The 23,194-nt window shown below is 39.3% G+C and overlaps 1 protein-coding gene across 10 annotated transcripts in view; it reads right to left on the bottom strand.

Moving 5' to 3' along the window:
* Positions 1-23,194, bottom strand: part of LOC136843780 (chloride channel protein 2-like) — a 258,922-nt gene that overhangs the window by 97,648 nt on the left and 138,080 nt on the right. For 2 of the 10 annotated variants that reach the window (XM_067112493.1, XM_067112497.1), the window contains exon 1: positions 5,292-5,388. The exons of 7 other annotated variants lie outside the window; for them this stretch is intronic. The gene's annotated coding sequence lies outside the window, so the exon portion shown is untranslated. Of the gene's footprint in view, positions 1-4,463; positions 4,479-5,291; positions 5,389-23,194 lie in introns of those variants that run through there. One more of the 10 variants, XM_067112495.1, reaches the window with a different exon arrangement.

The raw sequence follows: 23,194 nt of genomic DNA, 5'->3' as shown, positions 1-23,194 counted from the left end.
ATCACTTCACGTCATAAAAGCATGTCGCTGAGACTCGATAAACTGCGACTTAACTGGGATATCACAAGACGGAAGGCTTTTCTTTGAGACTGGCACGGATAACGGTTATGCTTCACACCCAATAGCTTTAAAGCCTATAAGGAAGATATTTGCTATGAATTTCCATCCTAAGTTATTTTACCAATCTGGCAACCCCACTCGTAAGTGCTAGGATTTGAATTTCAATATGCAACATGAATAAAAGGTATGAAGAACGTGCAATAAATACTAACAAAAATCGCTACTAAAAACGTTAAGCACCCATCGTCAAAACCTGTGACCCAAAATGCACGAGGAATCCGAATGCTTGCGTGCACACCGGTTCCTGCAGTATCCGGCATCTAAATTGCAAGGAGACATTGAGTGATCATCGCCAGAATGCTGAGACCTCCTTGATACAGCCAAGCCGCTTGGGGCTTATTTCCCCTGACCTGATTCCGTGGGATTTCAGGTCCAAGCGAGGCCAATTGTTGAAGCTTTTTGTTACCGGGTCATCTTTATCAGGCAACCAACACTCGATGCAGGAGTGTGGTGGACCATTCTCTTCTACTGCATTGCTTTTTCACACATACATAATTACATACATACATACGTAAACACACACACACACACACACACACATATATATATATATATATATATATATATATATATATATATATATATATATATATATATATATATATATATATATATATATATATATATATATATATATATATATATATATATATATATATATATATATATATATATATATCTATATATATATATATATATAGATGGCGGCAGCAGCAACACTTGGCACACCACGCCCCCTACGACCACTAAAGTTATGGAACGCTGGATATGGTCAATGCTTGGATGGGTGACTGCCGAGAAATACCGGAAGCCGTTGGCACATACGACAAGTTCAATTACCGCACCCCGATTATGTACTGTTAGCAAAGGAAGAGAACACCTCCTGGTGCCAGGCCCTCTATGGAAAAAGGAAAATAAATATATCAATAACAGGCGCATGCTCTGTATACATATACTGTGCTTGTGAGCAATCACTACCTGTCTCTGGCGTCACATAATTACGCTTCGATACTATCGATAACTTATGGGATTCGGATGTGACTGCATTAATGCAACGTCAGAGGAACACGATATTTTATGTTCTATTGCAGAAAAAATGCTGCGCTTTTCTCCCTTTATCTAAAAACTACTCACTGATAACAAGGATTCAACAAATCCAGAACTTTTTTTCCATGAGAATTACAATATGAAAACGCGAATTATTTTGTTCATTTCGTATTTTTTTTTAACCTCGCAAATCCATTCTTGCCCAATAGAAACTCCCCGATTTACAAGACATAGAGAATCTTGAAACCGGCAATCACTATATCAGCCAGAGACACAGATTGTCTTTGCCCTTATCAAAGCCACTAAAAAAATAGCAACGCACCTTTTGTCTCAATCAGCTGTTATCGTATTCCACAATTTTCCCACAAACAGACGCCCTTCTTTGCTAAGGGTCTATGATTGTACATTTTGAGTATCAGCTTCGTCACTGTTAATATACGATTCTCTGTTAAAGGATTGCAAATCCTCTGCTATTTCTAAACTTGTATTCATAACTACAACTTATAATAACACCTTTCCTTACATTTGACATTAATTAACCATATATACTAATGCTATGTAATTTGTCCATGATTTTTCTAATTGTTACTGAATAAAGCTTCCATAATGACCACTTACAAATATCTATGCTTCGTTATAGAAAGGAACAATAAATATTGATAAGATATCACGAATCACTCTTGCAAAAATATAAAAGTACCTTTTCCTTTCATAACTTCACCACAGTGGAACAACAAGAAAGAGCCTCGGGAACACTTCAAAAGCATACATGGTGTCACCCCTTATCCCTGTACCCGCTACCGCTCAGTTTTCGACGCTTGTTGGGGCGCATAGTAAGTTCCACCCTTGTTTTTCATGCAGTTCAGACTGTTATATAAGGCAGCTGTCTTTACAAGCTTATTCAGTATTTCCTACAAATACCAAGAATTAAAAGGCAACGATGAACTAGAGCTAACTCTTACAAAAAACTAAACAATTAAACAAGTAAACGAATAGCTCTGAAATATCTGACGTAAGTACACATTAATGATAAAAAATTACGTAAACAATACTCATGACATGCGCCATTACGAAAGGTCAAACAAAAGCAGTTTGAAGCAACCTTGCGGATTTGCATGACGTCACGGAGTACGTGTCTTCTCTATTTCCCATGATTCTTACCTCAACCACCCAATTCCCGCCTCAACCAACAGAACCTTTAATGATGGATATACAGTAGATGGTCAATCTGCTCGTCATTTACATCTCTTTCAGGGAAGACATTCATAAACGCTATAGTGAGTTTTTAAACCACGGAAATTTACTGGATTAATTTCTGTTCATAGCACAACATTCTTTGATGTGTGTGTGTGTGTGTGTGTGTGTGTGTGTGTGTGTGTGAGAGAGAGAGAGAGAGAGAGAGAGAGAGAGAGAGAGAGAGAGAGAGAGAGAGAGAATTAATGGAAGCTTTACAAAGTTCACGATAAAGTCCCAAAACTGAAAGAAACCTTCCTCAGGTTGTGAAAGTCCCAAGGGCGAATAATTCTCATGAGGGCTTTCCTTTTGGCCTTCCTGTTTATACCCAAGGCAACACTGAGAAACAGCACATCAACAGGCATGAAGTCCTCAGGAAGACTTCCCACTTTCAGTAAACATGCGTGACGGTTCACGAAACTTCCGTTGAAACAGCCATGTCTATAGAGAATCCGTTCATTTGAACCTACGCCTTTTTTCATGATGGTGAATTAAAATGCAATAAATAAACAAACAAATACATAAATGAAAACTGAAACCGCGTGCCGCAGAAGCTAATACACTACCTTTATTGTAGAATAATTACAGGGCCTGCTATTATGCCAGAGGTTTCCCACCCCCAACCCTGTCCAGCTCTTTGTAACACCGCATAGCTGTAGTGCCAGAACACGAACTATGATTAATTATGCAATGAAAAAAACTTCACTCCATTAATTCACATATTAATATCCCATTGCACGCTTCTTGATACTGCAGTTATTCTTTCTACTGTGAATAAATGAAAGGGTTTACGTTACGTACCTTCAAAAGATAGTCGCTCTTGATTTGCATACAACATTTTATTTATCCGTAAACGGCGGGTTTCCGATAAAGTCGTGCTTTCTGAAGTTACGTAATCAAAACCCAAAACATCCTGAGCATACATTTTTGGTCTTCATGACACCATGACAATTAATATGAATCCTCCGGGAAATGTTAACGTACAGCCTTCCAACTTAATGCAAAAATAGTCCAATTCGACGTATTCTAGACATTACTAAGTACTGTATACCAGTTGTGACTTCATGTTTTTCTGCAGGTGGTTTCCGGCCATTTCCCAAAAATTCGAAGCACAAGACGGAAATGAGAGGGTCTCAGCGAATTAAAACTTTCTTTCGGCTGTTACGCAATAGAAGGCTTTTTGTTCTATTTCATGAATGGAATTTATAACAATATTAATAGGAATATAAAGTGTAATATTAATAATTTTCGTGTGATTAGAGGTATCAGAATAAAATCAACAATCGAACTCAAGCGACGCAAAATAAACAAACAAATGAATAAATGAAGTTTACAAATTAAATTTTTACCTAAACACGCTACAATAATTTACTCATCATTATCAAATTAAATATTACCAACCATCACCTCCTTAACGCTGAAGTCCCCGAGAAACCGTTTCTCTTTGTCGACACAACGGATGATTGAAGCCTCAGCTCTGCAAAACTTCAGAGTTATAAAGTAACCGATTACAGTATATGTTATACATGAGTGTGATTATCGTCCCCGAACCCTCTTTTATTACCTTCATCAAAATCAGTTAATAACTCACTTGATAACCGTAATTGAACGTTATTACATGATAAAATGTGAGGTATCAATTCTGTCGAGTCCATTAATCCTCTATGGTTAATCTAAGTGCATATAATGATCGGTGGAAGTATTATGTCAAAGCTACAGGATGAACACTTCCTGAGACGGAAGGAAGTACCGTTGGCGGGAAAATGCAAAAATACACCGTAACTGAACTGAGCTAAAGTGCCCATTAAATAGTTCTTCTTTTTCCACTTGCATATAAGAGTACAGTCGTCACTGAAAAGCTTGGAACGCTTTCTGTCACCATTTTTCTTTAATTTTCAGCATCATCAACACCACCATCATCATCACCACCACCATCACCATCGACACCACTTGTAAAGTGCGCACGCGTCGTAAAAGCCAGTATGGAAAGATTATACAATGTTAATTAAACAATATATTAATTCGACAAAATATCTTATATCAAATCACTTATCATCACCTACTCCATATAGCACTTCTTCACTATTTATTCATTACAAGGAAAACTGACACTACACAGCACTGACACTGATATATATCTGAAACCTTTATCGGGGAATAAATATGTTGCAGACACCAGAATGGAAACATACTGTATGGTTATCAAACATTATTCTGGGCAAAATAATCTGAGGCCTATCAGTCACAATCAGCACTAAGTAAATATATTAAAAATAACAGTGGTCATCAAAAATGATATTCTAGTTATATACATACATACATACATACATACATATATATATATATATATATATATAATGTCTTTTCCTATATATACTATAATATATAATGTCTTTTTCCTGTAATACTACAGTGTAAAATATGAAAATAAGAAGGCCCATAAAACACTATTTAAACGTTGAAACCATATATTTCGGGCACTTGTTTCTGTGCCCCTGTTCACTGTGAACAGGGGCACAGAAACAAGTGCCTGAAATATATGGTTTCAACGTTTAAATAGTGTTTTATGGGCCTTTATTTTTATTTTCATATATATATATATATATATATATATATATATATATATATATATATATATATATATATATATATATATAATTTTACGAAATTCACCTTTCTAGCCGAATAATATTAAGGGGCAAAAGTAGAATGTAATAAGAATGATAGAAAACTATGAATAGTATTTTCAAAATAAAGTAAATTATAGTAACTACGTACTAATTATTGACCACTAGATGGATTAAAATATGACAGTAATCTATCAAAAGATAAATTCAAATGAAAGAAGATATATCTTAAAAAGCAGAGACAAAAATAAAAATGATCCTAACTCGTTAGAAGAAACTTGCAGCTGTCTCGCGCACACAAACACTCGGTAGCACTTCAGAGGGACTGAGAAAGGACTGGCACCTTGAGGCATGCCATTACTCTTATATACCCACAGGAGGAAGTGAACGACTGCCGCCTCCGCGTCTTTGCCGTCATCGTCAGCCTTATCACTTAAATTGCCCTTTTACTGGCGCGACTCTAGCAAATCCGAGGAAATGAAGTCAATGCCCCACTATTTCTGGGGCATTCCAGAGGGTAATGCAACTGCCAGTTCGTGAATGTGCCTCTGCGTGGAGTAGTAACTTATTATGTTCGAAAAAAATCTGAAAATACTCATTATATTCAAAAGCACTTCTTTTTCGCATAAGAATATAATTCAGTCACTCGTGTAGTCGCAGTTCGGTCTCATGGATATCTGCTGCCTCTCACATCATATTCTGCAACTCCTGTTGAAAATTTCTGTAGCTCTTTTTCTACATGGGTAAGGAGAGGGGCTACAGGAATCTTTCCTAATTATCTCTTCTGGTATGAATGCGGGGGCTCCAGAAGGACTTGTTTTGGGATGAGGTTGCCATCCCCATGCCTACGTCCTCACAGGTGATCAAGGGGGCTTATTTTCTAACGGGGTTACACATTCATTAGTGACCATTAATCAAGTAGGGACCAAACCTAATGGTTCACGTCACTGTCCGGCAGACCAGTGACGCAGTGGAATAGAGTAATGCCTCGCATTAGATATCAGTCATTTCCAAACTCCAAAGGTTTCATTCTTATGAGTCCCTGGTAGGATGAAAGCTTTAGTTCCTACATTTACAAACTATTTACTTAATAACTAGCTCTTTGTAGAAAATATGCAAAAGGAAAAAAAATACAACGACACGACGTCTGTCATCTTGTCTTTGAATTGATATTTAAAAAAAAAATCAATATAAACGTGCAAATATTCAGCTAACCGTCTACTAAGAATTTACCATTCACAGCAAAAATCATTATACGTCTTTCCTATAGAGTTAAAGGTACGATAAATCTCTTTAATCTTTCAGTTACAATGTTTGCATTTTTGCAATATTTTTCAAGTCTAGGCAGTTCTAATGGAATCACTATGGAGAAAAAGAGCAATTGCTGAGAGTGAAACTTCTGTTCAGAGCCAATCTTAAAAATAAATAAAAAAAATGGGGGCACAGGCATAATTCCGCATGAAATGAGGACATTAAAAAAATGTTATCATATTAAATTTCACATCTGAAGGACGAAATCTAAATTATGTAACTTTTTCAAAACCAAAAAAGCACCACCACATGAAATCAAATCTTGCTCGTTGGACTCAATTTTTTCCTATTACAGAAAAACTATGAAATTTCCAAAAATAACTTGAGGCTACCATAAAAAAGTGACAGCGTGGAACACTTGCAGGTGTTGGGAAGAACAACTCGAGATGTTATGTCAACAAAACCGTGGGTATCTCGTGACGCATTCATCTTAGTTCTTTTTCGTGCCACTCTTTTGTCTATGGACGCAATAAAAGGACAATAAATGAACAAACTGGATAAGCGTGGCTATAAGCTTATTATCACAGGCCTCCGCTCGTACTCTTTCTTTCTCTCAGAATCTAGCCAGCCATAAAAGAGAATCGGCGGCCTATCTGTTACATGGGTTAGGAGCAGACGCACGCAACCTACAACAATAAAACGAGGGTCCCGCTGCAGCCATCATACAAAGAGCAACACGCTTTGTTTAACACCAGAGACACGACAAGGGATTTCTCTTCCCGGTTCTTCCTCCCTCTTTTCCCTTTCCATCACATGGCCGACGGTTCCTTCCATCTGCAGCACTCGACCCCAGCAACCAACCTCTTCAATCATGAGAGAGAAGGTCAGGACGAATGACCGCTCAAGACCTCTGCAAACCGACTTTGAACTCCGGTGTTTTCGTCTGACTATATGGATGTGACCCTCTCCTGAAATCCCTCTCGAATGTATTACACTGCATTAATTTGAACGGAATCATTCAAATCGACCAGATGGATGTGAGGGTGCAGCTCTAGTTTAGAGAGAGTATTAAAATCATTATAAAACTCTTTAGCTTTGAAGATAATAACGAAAGACATTTTCTTGTTTACCATAAGATGAGGATTGCAGCTCATGGTTATCAATTTAGGCTATCAATTACTTGGCTGATTTTCCCACCGACGCCAAAACAAACACAAACAGAGCGCACGATTTTCCCTGATTACTCGTACGACGTACTGAGACTGACAAACCTCCAACCTAAATTCGTAAGCCCTATCTTCATGGGAGTAAATTATGACTAGTCATCATAAAATCTGTTTCACGAGGTGTGAATTGTGTCAGTATTTCCTTCATATAGTTTAAACCAAATAACTTGACTTTAAAAGACATAATGAAGAAGAGCAATAAAAAACCAGCATTTTATAAGCGATAATTCACGAAAATATAGAAAAATTTTAATAGGCATCTCTAATGAAAATACTGCATTATTACAAGAAATTATACTCTTGAGGCAAGGGTCCTACACTGTCATTCTATTACCTTACTCAGCATACACAAAACTATGAGACGAGATGCAGTATGTATTTCCTTCCAATTCACGCAAATATTCAAATAAAAAAAAATCTTCCAATTTATTTTTTTTATTAAAATAACCTGGAAGTCTCTTCTATCAGCATTCTATCACAAAATAATACAAGTATTATATCAATATAATACTAGTATTAACACGAAAATTATTGGTATATGAAATGCCACTCGAGTGGCAAAAAGGGAAATGATTCAAGATACAGGAGAGGTCCAATAAATACGTGGGTGTGTACTTATGTGATTATGCATGCCTAGCAATTCTTTGACATAAACAAGTATTTCTGCTTTTGGATGTAATTATACATAATAATCTTTCTACCTGTCATTGTTAAGGTTGAACAAGATGGTTGGCGGGGGGGGGGGGCATCACGGAGGGGTAAGAAATGTTTATTAGGGAAAGGAGTGAAAAAATTTACAAAATAGGAAATCATGTGAAATAATGCGCAAAGTAGAACAATCCAATAAGGGGAAAGTAAGAGGGAATTTTCAACGGTACCATATGGACAAACGAGCATTATTCGTGTTAAAAAAAGAAATATAGAATGGCCATTTTAATCAAGACCTTAACTGACTGCGCGCTTCGCTTGAGGGAAAGTTTGTCTGAAGAACGCCACCAAGTACACGTGGTTATCAGAAAAGTATACCTTAGTTTAACCAGACCAATGAGCTGATTACCAGCTCTCCTAGGGCTGGCCCGAAAGGTTAGATTTATTTTACATGGCTAAGAACCAATTGGTTACCTAGCAACGGGACCTACAGCTTATTGTGGAATCCGAACCACACTGTAACGAGAAATGAATTTCAATCACCAGAAATAAATTCCTCTAATTCTTCACTGGCCGGTTGGAGAATCGAACGAGGGCCAAGCAGAGTGCTAGCCGAGAACGGTACCCACCCGCCCAATGAGGAACTGTGGTTATCAAAAGCCAGGTACGTACGAGTAATAGGGGAATACTGCTTAGGAAACCCCACAATAACTATATAACAAGTGGTTGACTAGCAAAGTGCAAGTGATAACAGAGGACCTAATCAGAAAGATAAGTGTAGCTTTAGCAAAGATGATTGTGTGTGTGTGTGTGTGTGTGTGTGTGTGTGTGCAACAGTCCAGTGGTAAGTTTGAGAGTAAAGCTGAAATATGCAAAGACATGTTGGGTGACGAGTGCTGAGCAATCAATTTCGTATACGGAATGAGATGGTTAAGCATCTAAGGCCGAGGTGTGAAGAGAGAAGTCTGATGGAGAGCCACAGTTAGAGGTAGGCGCTAATGAATGAAACTGGAGATGACAATGACAGCTGGAATAAACATAACACAGTATACGTTTGCAAACTGTCTTCTGCTGATAATTGGCAGACTTAACAAATACTGGTTGCAAAAACTAAGTGTGAAAGTGTTTAAATGAGTATAAAGAATTTTGACGACAATAAAGATAATAGCTTGCGTAAAAGATGGATATAGTAGGCCCTACAGTTAAATGGCAGTGAATGTTAAGGATGATGCTGGTAATCAAGTATTCTCGGCAAGAGAGACGGCGGACATTTTGTAAGTGAAGAACAGAGTTTCCCGTGAGGCAAAGCTGGATATACAGATTGTTGAGCTAGGTACTTTCTGCAAGCGGTGTGCCTACTGGATGTACATAACAGAAAAATAAAGCAAACCCTGTCGATATACTTCATCTGAGAAGGCAAATGAACTAACAAGTCTTGAAATCAACGACAGTCAATAGAAGAGACCGGGCCATAAAGTTGATCCTCAGCTAAAGTATAAAGAAGATTGTTCTACACTATTTTGCTGATGAGAACATAGTGACTAAAGGCTTGCACTGTTCTGATTCATTTTACCTAGGAGGAAGATAGGGGGTCAAGAGTGTTGCTGTTTTCTGCCAGAATTGTTACTAAGAAAGGATTTACATGTAAAGTGTCAAATCTACCAGGTAATAAAGAGTTGGTGTATGATAAGTCTATGGGGAGGGATAATGTTTTCTTTCTATAATTGGTTTTAGGTTACATATAGCAAAAAATGCTGTTTAGTTTTTTCCTTTAGTCATTACTTCTTAATGCAACTTTCTTGGCTGAAATTATGGCATGTGTAAAGCGTACGTTTATTCATCTATACTGGAGATAAATTATTAATGAGTACGGATGCAACTGATACTAACACTTATATAATTTGTTTGCATGGATTCTTCAATAGTTTTTTTTTTTTATTTGGAAAAGATTTTCATAAGGATTTACTGCAGAAGTAACCTTTCGGCCCTGGTTGCTCCGTGTCCGGGCAGATGACGACATTCATGGCCGGTTCGTCCCTCAAGTGTAAAGTTATTTTCGTACGAGTCAATATTGATTTAGATTCAGTATTACGTAGATATTTGCTTTAGCGTGGTATTTATGAACACTTTTACAATCCACTGGATTAGTCAGTTCAAGAATTTTACTTATTTATGACACCTCTGTAAAGTCATTTTGTTTAAAGTGGGGAAAACGAGGCTCAATGCGATTCACACCTCGTTAAACGCCATTGATGACGACTGACACGACGCGAGGATTACGCAGACGAGAACCGTGATTTAATGTACGAGGCGCGTCATGTTATGATGCACATCCGACCAGGAAAAAAAAGATCTGGTTTTGGCGGCATACTTATCAAAGGCTTCTGAAGAACGCTTGTTTGATAGGACGTGCCTGTACAGTCTGCTGCCAACCATATACTCTGTCAGTGTTAATCTATCTCTTGTTATTGTACACTATACAATGAACTATAGCACGAGTATGCAGCATGCTCATGTACACAAATATGGTATGCGACCAATCTCATATCTTGTTATTATCCACTAATATATATATATATATATATATATATATATATATATATATATATATATATATATATATATATATATATATATATATATATACATATACATATAATACACACACACACACACACACACATATATATATATATATATATATATATATATATATATATATAAACATCAACGATTACATTTAAACTAAGTCTGCCATAAGAAGAGTAAAATGCATCAAGTTACAATAAAACTTACCCACTTGTGACTGCCGTAGGGTTAAACATTACCCTTTTTCTCTTTCACAACTCATGGCTAAACGGTGTTCGATCTCTTCACTTACCTGAAATAAAAAAATAAAGACTTATCACAGCCTGGACAATATTTCATATACTATCGTAATATATATATATATATATATATATATATATATATATATATATATATATATATATACACTGTCACGAATTTATATTCCTCCCTCCTAGTGAATCGCCATGTAAGTGATTTTAATGAAAATCCAGCATATCAGTTAACTAAGAATCAAGCCAATATGGCTGACAAGAGGGTTTCCAACTAATTTTTGAATCCAGGACGCATTCCATTCTCCTGGCCGGAAATGCCCGGGCCTACCAAATAATAGAGTTCCCCCACCTTCAATCCCTCTACTACAAAAACACACCTAGATTCGCCACCCCCCCCCACCCCACTCTGTGGGGTAATGTTTGCAGTTCAGATCAGAGAGGTTATAGGTATAATAGGGCGCAAGCCACGCAAAGGAGAGCTAGGATCTTAAGCTGTAACCACCTAATCTTTAAGACCATTTTTCCCTTGACTTCTTGACTGGCGCCAGACTACTCTTTCAGGTATACCTGGATGGGTGAAGACACGCCAAGCCCACAGTGTTTTGAAAAACAAGAGCAGAGACTTCCTGGCCATGCTCCAAGGCAGACGTCCTTTTCCCCCGTTCTCTGGGTGCTGGGCAACGACTACTCAAATGGCCACTGACACTGTATTCACGTATACGTCTAAGGTAAAGTCTGAGAGTTAGTCTGCGCCAGTAACCACTGTTCCCCTTTTCAGTCTATTTAATCCTTTCTTAGTACATCTCCAAGACTTTCACATTTTCCTTTCTACTCAGGCGTTCCCTTTGTGTAAGCCACGCCATCCCCATTCATCCTTTAAAGCACATTTGTTCAGTATCCTCATAACCTGCAATTAAGTCCTCCCGTTAAAGTGTTAAATTGGGCTAACTAAGATTTAGAAGGTAAGATTGTTCATTGTGCTTAGTTTAGTAACAAGGGAGGTTTCATTTGTCCCACGTGTTTGAACTAACTCCAGAATTCTCTTCCAGGAGACAACATAGCCTGCCCAGTTTGCAAAGCTATGCCAAGATACCCTTTACTGACTGCCATCCAAATTTCGCAACCATTCCTGGTCGCAGCCTGATCGCAAGAATCCGTTGCCCACACAGAAATCACCTTGATTAACTAATGTCCATTATCCTGGAATTTACCTCTTTCATTGTATTGCTGCCTGTGAATTGATGCATTTTGGCATATCAGAGTTAATTGTTTTAATGGGAATTGTTGCATCTGTGGTCCCTCATATTTACACTGCGTGTCTTTAAATTACTGCATTTCTGATCTAGCATATGTGATTTATGTGTCTGTAAATTGTTACATTTTTGGTCTCACATACTTGCCCCATTCTCTGTAAATAAACCCCTTTTAAATGTAAAAGAATTCTAATTCCAAATCAGCAACCTTCATTATTTACATAAATCAAGGAAGATTCTAAGGTAAGTTCCAGTAGTTTTCCTCTTGTTCATAATCGGGGACCCCCTTTGGCACCGAAGGCAGTCTATAATAATATCTGTCCAAAATTCCGTCCCCCCAAGGATCCCGTTTATGACAGTGACGACCGTTGCCAATAATCCTATAAAATAGCTAAAATATTGTCGCTAAAGGCTAAGAAATAAGAAGACACGAACCAGGAATAAATTATTCATTTAAATTAAATAATTCCATTATCCACAACAGACATAGAAGCGACTGGAGCGAAAAGAATTAAGGTAAAAGGTTATTATCATTAAGTTCGTAACATTAAGGATACGTAGGGTTAAATAAGAACAGCGGTATTAATATTTCTTTAAAGAAAAATGCAACAAATCTCTTTTCATTAGAATTTATTCATAACACAGGCGAAAGTGCATAGGTTCTTAAATTAGCGAAGCAGAGCGGGAGATGTGAATCTTTTGTCTGCAAAATTTCCGAGTGTAGGAGCAAAGTGTTGTGTTGCCAGATGAATGAGCATAGGAATTAGCAAGTGCTTTGTTAGGGAACCACTGCATGTGTTAGCGAGAACAAGTTAGCTAGGAGTTTATTCAGGAACAGTTACTTAAAGACCCTCCCAGAGTATATTCAGTAAAGTAAAGACATTGCTGATGTTTAACGTTAAACCATCCACTTTTTCATTCGAAACCCGCATTTATTGAGGAAAGTAGTGTGTTTTTTTTTTCTGTTCCCTCCAATTTCACTTCCCATTCTCTGTCGCATGACAAAGATAGCAAGCGAGCGAACAGCTGTGTTCCGCCCCCACGACTTAGTTCAACATCTTTCGTTCACTGAACGAAATTCCATCCCTTTTCAACCCTAATGTAAACAATGAAAGACGTGAATATCTTTGAAAATAATTTGCAACCCTTTAACCACCATATCACTTGTCATGACGGGAGTGAGACAGAAAAATTACGTAAATACCAAAAGTTCATTTTAGAAGAAAAAGGTAACAATGTAATTTTGCATACCTAATTTATTTTCTCATAAGCACAAAGTAAAGTGACTTTAAAATTCATAAAAAATACGTTCCATTACCCTGCACTCTCCGATACACAGAGAGATTTTGTTTATTATCTTTCTTTTCCTTTTATCTTAACATGGGACTGACACAAATTTATCTACGAGTTTGGAAAAACAACCCACAAATCATAAAAGCTAAATACAAAGAATTTTCTTTAGTGTAACTCACTTTTGAACTTTTAAGAGCCAAACTCATCATTCATTTATCATATACACAATGCGCGAAATTTATAAGCACTCATGTTCAGCGAATAATCTCGCATACCTGCTTTCCTTTTTCGTGCTTCATCCCAGATCAATTCCCATACGCCATAGAGCGCACGGACATCTATTTAATTTTACGTTATTCAACTGTCGTACACGAGTTGGGTATATCTCATTCTAGACTTTCTTATGCTGCAAGCGCCAAATTGCATATTGAGTGCACTCCCCATATTCTCCCTTTCCTCATGTCAGGGAGAAGGCTTCCTTTCCCCATGTTAGGAAGTGATCTCTACTTCTCAGTACTCGCCACCCACTCATGTCACGCCCCAGTTCCATTTCTCACGGTGCCACTAATCTGCGGCACCGCCAAGCAACCCAATCACTGAAGCACTTATCTTTCTTCTTTCCTTTCCTTTCCCACTGACAGTCTGCTGAAGTCTCTCCTTTCCCTCTTACCCCTTACTTACCTTCTGCCCCGGCAGAGTTCCATTCCCTTCAGTGCCATTTCATGCACTGACATTTTGCATTGCTCCACGGAGCGCGCCAGCATCATAGTGCCAACAAACCCAACCAAAATAATCACTCCTAAGCCACTGCACCTGTACCTAAGAAACAGAGTGCCATACAACAAGAGTTTCCGCCCATAAGGACCTTAGCTCCTTCAGGAACACCCCATTAACAGTCCATCCGCCTATAAGGACCATAGAGCCTTCAGGATCACTCCAATTGTCCATAAGGAATAATATACCTTCAGGATCACTTTATGACCTAGCGTATCCACCCATAAGGACTCAGACTTCCTCCAGGAACGCCCCACTAGTGTGACCTTCGCACAGCACACTCAACCACAGTGCCACCTCATTAAAAGGTGCCACTCACTGAAGTGCCAATAATTTAAAGGACACTTCCCCATCATCACAAACACTTTCCTCCAGGAATGCCCAGTTAATCCACTTAGCCGCCCTTCCCCACCAGCAACATGTCAATCGAAGAGCACCAATATTTTCGGGATATAGGAAAGGAGGATGGTCTCACAGGCCAGGCCCTTAACAAGTTTGTAAAGCAGCAGATCGCTGAAAAGAGAAAGTACGAAGAAGAACAGAGATGGTGAGAAGAGGATAGAGAAGAAGAGAGAAGACAGCAAGAAGCCGAGCAGAGGAGAGAAGAAGAAGAGAGAAGAAGATGGCACAAATTAGCCCTCAGAGAAAGTGAGCAAGCTCTGAAGGCAAGCAAGCTGGCGCTCTTGGACAAGGAGCTCGAGTTGGAGAGAGCCAAGAAGGAGAGCGCCGAAGCTTTAGCAGCCCAACAAGCCTCTAGCCCCACACCATCTGCCCTAAATACCTCATTATCAACAGTCAATAACCTCGTCAGCAAGTGGACAGAAGATGAGCTGGAACAATGGCTCGAAGAGATCAAGTTCCTCTTCGAGACCTATGATGTCGGCCCAGCTGAGAGGGCCTTATTGCTCACCAAGCACTTGGACGGGAAGGCTAAGGCAGCCCACCGAGCGCTGGACAGGGATCAACGAGGAGACATGGCTGCCGTCCGTGAGGCAATCGCCAGGGCGTATGAAATTACTCCTGAGAGGTGGAGGCAACGATTCTGAGGTATGGCCAAGGACGTTGGCTGGTCCTGGACAGAATGGGCCTGTCACAAGACTCAGGCTGGGACCCGCTGGTTCGAATCCTTGCAGTGCAACACCTTTGAGGACGTGTTCAACAGGACCATGCTGGAGGACCACTTCCAGTGTGTGCCTAGGCCTCTGGCTGTGTATCTTAGTGACAAGCAGCCAGCCGCTCTCAAGGAAGCCTGCCTCTTGGCTGATGCTTGGGAAACTTAAAATTCATCCCACAGCACCTTGCAACGCCGAATAGTGCCACCCAGACACTACTCAGGGTGATCACCGATTGGAGCGCCAAAATTCACCGCCTTGGCGTGGTGAACCATATCAGGCATGGAGTGGAATTCCTGCTAGGACAAGACATCCTCTGGGGATGTTCCCGACCCCCGCCATTCTATTGCCTGGCTGCCTCCGCCAGTGAGGCCATACCAAAACTTCCTGAGCGGGACACAGCCTCTGTGACAGATGTGCCACTCTCAACACAACCTTCCGTTCGCCCAAAAGCGAACTGGACCCACCAGCATCTAAACCATTCCAGGCCTAGTTCGCAGATCTTGCGACTGGACAGCCACCAAAAAACTCCTCCCTCATCACGAAGGGATATCGCCAACTACCGCTGCAGGACCTGCAACATAAGAGGGCACTCCAAAAGATGGTCCAAGTGCCCCAGCAAGCTAGCTGCAGCGGCCACCATTTCCACAGATCCAATAGGCTTTGCCTCTCATCAAGACAGGAATCTCTGTCCCAAATCACTCCAGGGACACCGAGGGATCTTGCTCCCCCGGGTCCCGCTTCAGCTTTGTCTGACACCAATTCGCCGCCAGTGCCACTTGCAAGCACTGGTCAGTGCCAAGCTCCGCCTGTCTCGGCTGGAAGCTCCATGTCAACCCTACTCCCCGTGCCTGGCCCCGAGTTAGTGCCAGTGCCGGATCCAGAACCTGACCCAGATCCTCCTACGGGAGATCCACCAAACCCCACAACCATGATCATTGCCCAGTGTGAGCCTCTGACCCCTGACGTTTCTTCTTCCCACACTCTTCCGCCTACCGAGGATGACCCTCTGGCAGGCCTGGACATTACTTCTTTTCTGGTCAACCAGGAACTGTCCGGCCAGGATGCAGATGCTGGTTCTATTCCCACGACGGTTGTCGCTCTCAGCAGCTGAAGTAGGAGACCAGCCCATAGCCACTGAGGCTGCCCATGATCCTGCTCCTGACGGCACTCCTGGCCTTTCTTCAGAGTTGGTACCCTCATCACCTCCTAAGAATGGCCTAGCCAGACATTGGAGGCCCCCGAAGAAGAAGAAGGGGCGGAAGAAATCCACCTAACAAATCAGAGCCATAAGCTCTTCTTGGCAATTGTGCCCAGTTGGCACAGTGCCACTTCCATCTCAGAGTGATCTTGGTACCTGCCCAGAGGAGGTAGCCGGTGTGACCTCTGACCCAGTAGTAAGCTAACAACTAACCCCTTAGGCACTTGTAACACTAACATTTTCCTAACTAACCTCCTTCAAACCCACTCCAGACTCAAACTGATACCTTACTTAATTGTATACTAAGATTTACCCTTCAGGTTATTCATGTTTCAATGTGTTGCGTGTTAATCATAAAGCATTGTGCCAATCATACTTCATTGCGTGCCATTCGTCAGTGCCAAATCATTCAGTGCCAGAGTCGTAGGATAGTAGGTTAGGTTAGGTCTTTACTGTGTGCATTTGCCCAGGAGTAGAGTTCTCCTGTCGTTAGGGACAATAGTAGAAATGTATATACCCTTGGATAGGTTAGTCCTGTAAGTTAGCCAACTCAGAACCCCTCTTAGCAGTTAGGTAGGCCCCTTTAGCTATTGCAGTGCCAAAGCACACCTCATGTAGGGACGCTAGCTGACTAGTTGGGATGAATAGCTAACTTAGCCAAGACCTTCACGCCCGAAAGGGTGTGAATACCTTTTCAAAGGGGGACCTGTCACGAATTTATATTCCTCCCTCCCAGTGAATCGCCATGTAAGTGATTTTAATGAAAATCCAGCATATCAGTTAACTAAGAATCAAGCCAATATGGCTAACAAAGAGGGTTTCCAACTCATTTTTGAATCCAGGACGCATTCCATTCTCCTGGCCGGAAATTCCTGGGTCTACCAAACAATAGAGTTCCCCCACCTTCAGCCCCCCTACTACAAGAACACACCTAGATTCCCACCCCACCTCTGTAGGGTAGTGTTTGCGAGTTCAGATCAGAGGTTATTGGTATATTAGGGCGCAAGCCACGCAAAGGGGGCTAGGATCTTAAGTGTAACCACCTAATCTTTAAGACCATTTTTCCCTTGACTTCTTGACTGGCGCCAGACTATTCTTTCAGGTATACCTGGGTGGGTGAAGACACGCCAAGCCCGTGTCATTTTGAAAAACAAGAGCAGAGACTTCCCGGCCGTGCTCTGAGGCAGATGTCCTTTTTCCCGTTCTCTGGGTGCTGGGCAACGACAACCCAGATGGCTGCTGATGCTATATTCTGAGCTCACGTATACATCTAAGGTAAAGTCTGAGAGTCAGTCTGCACCAGTAACCACTGTTCCCCTTTTCAGTCTATTTAATCCTTTCTTAGTACATCTCCAAGACTTTCACATTTTCCTTTCTACTCAGGCGTTCCCTTTGTGTAAGCCACACCATCCCCATTCATCCTTTAAAGCGCATTTGTTCAGTATCCTCATAACCTGCAATTAAGTCCTCCCGTTAAAGTGTTAAATTGGGCTAATTAAAATTTAGAAGGTAAGATTGTTCATTGTGCTTTGTTTAGTAACAAGGGAGGTTTCATTTGCCCCACGTGTTTGTACTAACTCCGGAATTCTCTTCCAGGAGACGACATAGCCTGCCCAGTTCGCAAATATATGCCAAGATACCCTTTCCTGACTGCCACCCAAATTTCGCAACCATTCCTGGTCGCAGCCTGATCGCAAGAATACGTTGCCCACACAGAAATCATCTTGATTAACTAATGTCCATTATCCTGGAATTTACCCCTTTCATTGTATTGCTGCCTGTGAATTGATGCATTTTGGTATATCAGAGTTAATTGTTTTAATGGGAATTGTTGCATCTGTGGTCCCTCATATTTACATTGCGCGTCTTTAAATTACTGCATTTATGATCTATCATATGTGATTTATGTGTCTGTAAATTGTTACCATTTTGGTCTCACATACTTGCCCATTCTCTGTAAATAAACCCCTTTTAAATGTAAAAGAATCCTAATTCCAAATCAGCGACCTTCATTATTTACATAAATCAAGGAAGATTCTAAGGTAAGTTCCAGTAGTTTTCCTTTTGTTCAAAATTCCGTCCCCACAAGGACTCCGTTTATGACAATATATATACATATATATATATATATATATATATATATATATATATATATATATATATATATATATATATATATATATATATATATATATATATATATATATATATATATATATATATATATATATATATATATATATATATATATATATATATATATATATATATATATATAAATATATATATATATATATATATATATATATATATATATATATATATATATATATATATATATATATATAACTAAGTAACACATGAGCATGTGCTTCACAGACTGGGGTTCGATCCCAATGTGAGTATATAAATACTTCTAGATTCTTGAACTCGAAATTGACATAAAATCTATATAAAACGATAAACTTAATTCAGTCTTATTTGAAGGCGTCATGATATTAGATAAGTCAAACAAGAAATCAATATATAATAGAGAGTTCAAGTTCTATACTTGGATAATCAAAAAGCGAAATGTTTTAATAAATAAAATCATGAATAACTTGGACTATAAAAGAAACCGTAATGTCATACTGTTAAAGGCAAAACAAAATCTCCATGGCCTAACATGAAGAACATAATGATTATAATGAAAGACCAGTTATCATAGTTAAGTTACTACAAAATCTTGTGCCAATGGATTAGGAACATTCACAAAAGAATTCAGAAGACTTCTGCATGTCCAGAACAAATAACCAGTAAATTTGCTGATAATGAGAGCTTTACGAAGAAGCAAAGGAATATATCGAGTGAACGTAGCTAGTTTTGGATAAGCTGTAAAATAACAAGATTTAAAAAAAAAAAAAAACAGTAACCTAAGAGAAGTCATTGACCGCGGTACAACAGACATTTATTTATTAGAAGCGTATGAAAGTTCACAAACAAACGTATGGAAAGAACGAAAAAGAGAGAAAGTTTAACAATAAACAAAGGGAAGATCCTTGCGTCCACCTGTACGACAACGGTGCCTGTCGTCAAGGCAAACCGAGTGGGCAAATGACTCAGGATCATATATATGGTGCACTTTGTGTAGTGCCGGTTTTTAAACTAACATTCTAATTTATTCATTCATATATTCCATGAGTTGCTTCGTTTATAGGTCGTTGCTTAACATATCAGATTAAACAAAAGCATTCTTATCTAACCATCAGTGACACGGGCTTAAGTAAATCAGGCCACTGACTTGATGTATTAATTGTCATCTGTTTACGTCTACCGACCACAATCCCTCAATATATGGATTAGTCAGCGATAAGACCCTCGACATACATACTGCCTATCAGACTCTTATCGTCCTGCTTCTATCGGTTTCACTCGGCAAAAAACAGCACGCGAGCGGCATAAAGACAAGCAATGGCGACCAAGGACAACCTCATGCGCGTAACACATGTTAAAACGATAAAACTTATCAGGAGAGATATAGAATTTCTCAACCATTGCGAGGCATTGTTAGGAGTCATATACTGCATTACTCTGCCGTATCTTGGAATAACAAACAACGTTTGCGAGACAGGCATTACAACAGTCATCTTGCATGTATTCGGCGCAAGAGACCCCTGATGATTATGTCAACATTTCGGAAGCCACAAGCGAAGTCTCTGAGTGTAAGTCATTCATTCACTCCATAATTATCGGATTATCATACACGCTGAATGAAATCTTAATCACATCCAGATAATACTACTAGATAGAGGGAGAGAGAGGGAAAGACCATTCAAAGCACACCCTTCACAGATAAGGATATCTTAAAAGTTCTCCTTTATCTTTCATAAGAAACGACCGCCTCCCTCCCATTCGGAAGTGACGCTGTGGCAGTCTGGTGGATGATGTTCTCTGGCTCTGGCCCTGAAGAGATCAAGCGGATTTCCTACCTGACGATAGGCAGCTGCCTTTCGACATTTCGTCATCTAGATATGAAAATGCTATTTCCTTTTGCCAGTAAGATTATCCAACGTACACCGAATTCAACTTACATATACAAGCTATTCACTCTGAAAAGGAAGTAAACACAGAAGGAATCACTTTCCACTTAACAAAAAAGGGAAACTTTAGAGGGAACGCTAACATCTGAACAAAGGGACTGCTAAATCCATATTCAAAACAATTATCATCACAAAGGGAACAGGGAGGCTGCGAATTAATCAAATACAAAGAACTGGAGCTTTTCTGCATAATAATGAAGTCTCTCTCTCTCTCCTTCTCCACATACATACACATACATACATACATATATATATATATATATATATATATATATATATATATATATATATATATATATATATATATATATATATATATATATATACTGTATATTATATAAATATATTTCCATGAATTTTTCCCTAGAAAAACTACTATTATTCGTATACTTCGGCAGGGCCTACAAAGTACAAAAGAATCACATAAATAATAATATAATTCCCACCATATTCCTAAATAATATAATTTCTCACTCAAGTTCAGACAATCTGCTCTACCTAACAGCAATGTAGATCTAAAACTCAAAAACGTTCACTAGTCATTTGTACCAGTTTTTCATAAAAACTTGCATTAAGAACTAAACCGAGAAGCTAATTACAAGGACTAATACTTTTCCGTCTAAAATGCTGACATTACGTCCCCACCAAAGTCTTCTGGGACTGAGTATGAAGCTGTCAGTCTATAAACAGAGTGACGTAATCCACCATAAATTAAGGAAATTCAATCTCATCGATTTATTGCGGCGTAATCTCTGGACACGGTCATACATTACAAAACAGTCCTCTTTATTGCTTGCATTGTGAAACAAATTTCAATAAACTTTGATGCCGCTTTCTACACTGATTATATCTTATTTAGAAAAGATAAAAATCTCCTCAACGATTGTAAAAACTGGCACCACTCATTTCAGCCCCGGAAATTCCTGTAGTACACAACGAATACATTTCAGCGTGATTCCATCGTTTATGAATGAAAATCAGTGACTCATTACAATTTAATCAATCCTACTTGAATGTCTGTTGATAAACGTGAAACAGCGGTCGATCAACCGTACCGAGCGAAGGTTGACCGTCCACACATGGGACAGCGGTCGAGTAAACAGGAACTGGAGCCAATGAAAACACAACAGCAATCTCAAACAAATCGCATCCTAAGGTCAGAAGGAATGACAAAGGGAACGCATTTCGGAGCGGGGAAGTCATCTGTTTTTAGTTTTCTGTAAAAGAAAACTATTGAGAGGCGATTTGTCTGTGCGTCCGCACTTTTTCTGTCCGCCCTCAGATCTTAAAAACTACTGAGGCTAGAGGGCTGCAAATTGGTATATTTATTATCCACCCTCAAATCATCAAACATACCAAATTACAACCCTCTAGCCTCAGTAGTTTTTATTTTATTTGAGGTTAAAGTTAGCCCTAATCGTGGGTCTGTCATCGCTATAGGTGCCAACAACAGGCCACCACCGGGGCGTGGCCGAAAGTTGCATGTGCCGCGGCTGATAGTTTCATGGGCCGTGGCTGAGGGTTTCTTACAGCATTATAGGTTGCACAGAAAACTCGATTGCGCCGAAGAAACTTCGGCGCATATTTTACTTGTCTACCTCGTTAGGGTCTCCTCAAAGACTCGCCCTCAGGTGCTTTTGGGAGAGACTCGCGTCCTACATTATCAGTCAAACATGAATTTTTCATTTTTGCTGAGACAACGAAAAACCGAATTCATTTCCAGACATGTCATATGCAACGACTAGGCATTGGTTATGACTCTAATAATGAAGGTCGTATTTTACTAACTACATGATTTCATTTTGTTTTGGTTTTCACTGAGAGAGAGAGAGAGAGAGAGAGAGAGAGAGAGAGAGAGAGAGAGAGAGAGAGAGAGAGAGAGAGAGAGAGAGAAATATATGAGGATTGCTCTAGCAATGCCGTTAAATCCACACTCACCAATTTTATCCTTTGCATACTCTCGAAAGAACAGAGAAATTTTAAGGAGAAATATACTCGGGTTTAGGCGAAATCCGGTGTTTTAGCTTTTTAAACTATTAGACAAAAGGAAGTATCCTGACGCAGATACACTACAGTAGAACTGAACTCGCTAAAACATTAAAAGGAAACCTGAAAGATATACATTCAACTTTTCCTGTAGAGATCTGAAACATTTTCGTGTTTTCTCGCGTGTTTGGGCCGCTGCAGTGACACAAATTCGCGCTTTTAAATTTTCGTTTCACTATCACGATCCTGCTTTATTTAAAATTCGAAAGCTCAGCATTAGAGACTGTAAAAATGATTCAAAGCCACTGCTCACTGGAAAATACGAATTATGTTTAAAAAAACGCCAAAACCCCAAACAGGGTATCTTCATGTAAAAGATCAAAGAATAATAAAAAGGCTTAACACAATACAAACTACAACTTCCCCTTTTCGTTACGAAACGGGAGAAGTTAATGAAAACAGCAATAAAAATACATTCTGTCAAAAAGTATTCAAATGTTC

Source organism: Macrobrachium rosenbergii, chromosome 12, assembly GCF_040412425.1.
Source record: "Macrobrachium rosenbergii isolate ZJJX-2024 chromosome 12, ASM4041242v1, whole genome shotgun sequence".
In the NCBI taxonomy this organism is placed as follows: Eukaryota; Metazoa; Arthropoda; class Malacostraca; order Decapoda; family Palaemonidae; genus Macrobrachium; species Macrobrachium rosenbergii.
Note: the sequence above shows the minus strand (reverse complement) of the source record. Positions and strands in the feature narration are given on the sequence as shown.